The sequence below is a fragment of the Phocoena sinus genome, chromosome X (genome assembly GCF_008692025.1).
Source record: "Phocoena sinus isolate mPhoSin1 chromosome X, mPhoSin1.pri, whole genome shotgun sequence".
Lineage (NCBI taxonomy): Eukaryota > Metazoa > Chordata > Mammalia > Artiodactyla > Phocoenidae > Phocoena > Phocoena sinus.
Window position 1 is genome coordinate 17,832,532 of NC_045784.1, and position 4,922 is coordinate 17,837,453.

The following is a 4,922-nucleotide window of genomic DNA, read 5'->3' on the forward strand; positions in this document are numbered from 1 at the left end:
GAAATTAGAACACCCCCTAACACCATACGCAAAAATAAACTCAAAGTGGATTAAAGACTAAAATGTGAGATGTAAAACCATAAAACTTCCAGGAGAAAACATAGGCAGTACACTCTTTGACATTGGTTTTAGCAATTTTTTTTTGGATATGTCTCCTCAGGCAAGGAAAACAGAAGCAAAAATAAATAAATGGGACTACATCTAACTGAAAAGCTTTTGTACAGCAATGAAAACCATCAACAAAAAGGCCAGTTACTGAATGGGAGAGGATATTTGCAAACAATATATCCAATAAGGAGTTAACATCCAAAATATACAAAGAACTCATACAACTCAACATCAAAGAAACCCAAACAACCTGATTAAAAAATGGGCAGAGGACCTGAATACACACTTTCCCAAAGAAGATATACAGATGGCCAACAGGAACATGAAAAGATGCTCAGCATCACTAACCATCAGGGACATGCAAATCAAAACTACAATGAGATATCACCTCCTACCTAGCAGAATGGCTATTATCAAAAAGACAACAAATAACAAGTGTTGGTGAGGATGTGGAGAAAAGTGAACCCTCGTGCACTATTGCTGGGAATGTAAATTGGTGCAGCCACTATGGAAAATAGTATGGAGGTTCCTAAAAAATTTTAAATAGAACTACCAGGGCTTCCCTCGTGGCACAGTGGTTAAGAATCCACCTGCCAATGGAGTGGACACGGGTTCAAGCCCTGGTCTGGGAAGAACCCACATGCCGCGGAGCAGCTAAGCCTGTGTGCCACAACTACTGAGCCTGCACTCTAGAGACCGCAAGCCACAACTACTGAAGCCCACGTGCCCTAGATCCCATGCTCTTCAACAAGAGAAGCAACTGCGATGAGAAGCCCACGCACCACAACAAAGACCCCCCCCAAAAAAAATGGAACTACCATAAGATCCAGCAATTCCACTTTTGGATATTTATCTGAAGAAAACCAAAACACTAACTTGAAAAGATATATGCACCCCTATGTTCATTGCAGCATTATTTATAATAGCCATGATATGGAAGCAACCTTAGTATCCATCAATAGATGAACACATACATACACAATGGAATATTACACAGCTATAACAAAGAATGAAATCTCGCTATCTGCGACAACATGAATAGACCTAGAGGGTATTATGCTAAGTGAAATAACTCTGACGAAGAAAGACAAATGCTGTATGATTTCACTTATATGTGGAATCTAAAAAACAAAGCAAATGAACAAACATAACCAAACACAAACAGAGTCATAGACATAGAGAAAAAACAGGTGGCTGCCAGAGGGAGAAGGGTGGGGGAGTAGAGAAATAGGTGAGGCAGACTAAGAGGTACAAACTTTCAGTTACAAAACAAATGAGTCATGGGTATGAAATGTACAGTGTGGGGAATATAGTCAATAATTATGTAATATCTTTGGTGACAGATGGTAAATAGACTTATCATGATGATCATTTTGAACTGTATAGAAATATCAAATTACTATGTTACATACAAGGAACTAACATAGGATTGTAGGTCAATTATACTTCAAAAACAAACAAACAAACAAACAAACCATAAAAAAAGAGATCACGTTTGTGGTTACCAGAGGCGGGGGTGAGAGGGAATTGGCTGAAGGTGGTTAAAAGGTACAAATTTCCCGTTATAAGATAAATAAGTACTAGGGATGTAATGTACAACATGATAAATGTAATTAACACTGCTGTATGTTATATCTGAAAGTTGTTAAGAGGGTAAATCCTAAGAGTTCTTATTGCAAAGGAAAACAATTTTTTCTATTTCTTTAATTTTGTACCTATGTGAGATGATGGATGTTCACTAAACTTACTGCGGTCATCATTTCATGATGTATGTAGGTCAAATCATCATGCTATATGCCTTAAATTTACACAGTGCTGTATGTCAATTATATCTCAATAAAACTGGAAGGAAAAAAGAACTTATTTTCTCTCCATGTCATTATCTCTGACCCCCTATTTTATTTTCTTCAGTCTCAGGCTCCATGTTGTAGCAGTATGAGAGAAGTAATACAGCCATTACAGCCCCTTATGTTCAAGTAAAGCAGGAAAGAATGTGTCTTTTTCCCAGAAGCCCTAGGAAAGCGTCAGTGTTCACAGACTCTTGTAGGATCATGGGACCATCACTGAACCAACCATTGCACCCTGAGAAATGCAATATGCTGATCGGCTTTGTCTTAGTCAGCTTGGGCTGCTATAACAAAATGCCACAGACTGGGTAGCTTATAAACAAAAGACATTTATTTCTCACAGTTCTGGAGGCTGGGAAATCCAAGATCAAGGTACCAGCATGGTTGAGTTCTGGCAGGGGTTGGGGGAGGGGGTTCTTCCTGGTTCATAGCCAGTGCCTTCTCACAGTGTCCTCACATGGTGGAAAGGGCAAGGGATCTCTATGGGGTCTCTCTTTAAGAACACTAATCCCACTCATGAGGCCTCCACCCTCATGATCTAAGGACCTTCCAAAGGCCTCACCTCCTAATACCATCACACTGGGCATTAGCATTTTAACACGTGCATTTTGAGAGGACACAAACATTCAGACTCTAGAGGCTTAATCTTGGCCATATTTTGCATCCTGGTGTCCCACTCAAATTCATGGTCTATAAAAAGGAGACAAGTGAATCCCCTGGGCATCTCTTCATCCTATCCCTGTACAGATAGGATGAATAGATGCCCAGCCACCAAAAAGTAACACCTGTACCCTCACTTCTTTATGCCTTCCCTTGAGTATCTCCAATGCACCCTTCCCCCTATATGGAGGTCATGAGGTAAAGAATATTATTTCTATATTTAATTTCTGCTAACAGGTACTTTTTATGGGGAAAAAAATGCTCAAGTAGCAGCGCTCAGAATATATATTGTAGGAGTTGGCTAATAAGACTCTTCAGTATTCTTCTGCCACCTGTCATTTGGGATCTCTCACCATTCATTATCTGGTAGCAGGCCTGCAGTGTACAGATGGAAAAGTCACCCCAGAGGGAAGAGAGCTGTTACACTCTACCCCCCTTCTGGTTCCACTTCTGTGCAATGCTAATTTAATCAGGCACATGATTCACTCACTCACCTTAAGCTCAAGCCAGACCTCATTCTATTTTTAATGTTTTAATTTTATTATTCACCCACAAATGTATCCACCCCAGTTTAGGTATATTTTTGAATAGTCAGAAGTACAAGCTGAAAGGAAAGGTCTTCTCACTCCTATTCCAGTCCTCCCCAGATCATTCCAAATACTTTGTTCTAAGCCATATATAGCATTAGAAGTTACCTTGAAGCCAGTATTGGAGCGAGTAAATAGCATACTGACTGGAAATCCAAGTCAACATCCAAAATGGTCCTTTCTAGCAACTCCACTGGAAACGAGGGCCAAACCAGTGGGGAAACCTGAGCCGATTCACATGGGGCCAGGTTGGCATGTTTGCGTTATCATGCAGAAACTGAAACCCTTTGGTCCCATTATCAGATTCGTTATGATCAATCTCAGAGTTTGCAGAGGGTAATTGTAGGTAGAGAAGTGGGAGGAAGAGAAAGAAAGGTGGTAAAATCCCAAGGAAGCTGTAATCACTACCTTTGGATAATAGAAATTCCAAAGCAAGAACATAGGAGGAGAGCTTTGAAAAATAAGAGAGCTGGCTTGCAGGTGTATTTTACTAAAGTCTCACACAGCTAATTAAAATTCCTTTAGCTGCACTAGTGACTGTGAGCGGGTAGGGTTTATAATGCACTGCTGCTAATTAACCATTAGAACTTGGTCAATAGCTCATGAGTCACCCCATCTCATTTGATAATACCAAATTATGTTTGATTCAGTTACAAAGAAATGCTTAGATGCACCAGTGAAATCCACACTATATAGATAAATGCTTCAATTTGATTTTCAACTTGAAGATAGAGATAATGGAAAATAACCTCACAATATTATTTGCTGTCACATATATGCATGGTAAAATGTGTTCTGATTATCTTTCCAATACTCTGATTTATGGGAGGAAGGGAAGAAGGGAGGTGGTGAAATATACAAGATAATAGTCACATCTAGCAGCAAAATTTACATGAGACATCGCCATGTAAACAACATTCTGAAAAGATCACTCTTGAAGGATAGTCTCCTGCATGATAAATAGTTCTATGCCGAATCAGTAATTATTTGAAACACTAAAAATTATTTTAGACATATTCTAAAGTTCCATCAGAGCCTGTGAAATATCCAATAAATGAAAGTTGTATTTTAAAGTCTGTTAGTGTGTGCATTATAAATTAGCTAATTGAGAAAGTTATTTCAGGAAGAAAAATAGAACATTGTGGATTTTTAAGTAACTAATAATTTTTAAACGTCTCATTGTAAATTTTCACATCTGATAACAGCAGTTTTCAAATCTTGCTATCGATTGACAATGAAGATATTAAACTGTCCTTTCTGTGAAGTTTTTAATAGTCATGGAAAATATGACTGAAAAGTTTTACCATCTAAAGCTGCTTTCCATATATCTTCAGTTTAATGAGAAACATTATCGTACAACATTTTTTTCTCATTCAATTACACCAACCATTATTGAATGCCTACTATTTGGAAAGCAAATTACTAGTGGCTGTGGGAGATACAAGAGCATTTTGGATGCTTAGAAATTAGTGTGAGAAAATAGACAATTGCATAAATAACACTTAAAGCAAGGCAACGCTATAACAGAAATACCATTATTTTAAAATTAAAGCAGAGCAAATAATATTTTTGTATTTGAAGTAAAAATAATTTTAAATGTTTATTTTTCAAGTTGGTCACTAATACTGTCAGACATTTCTCTAGATAATGGATAATATTGATGGCCAACTAGAAAAATACTCTGGAAGCCCTTAAATGAAAGGTAGTACAGTATGGTGCA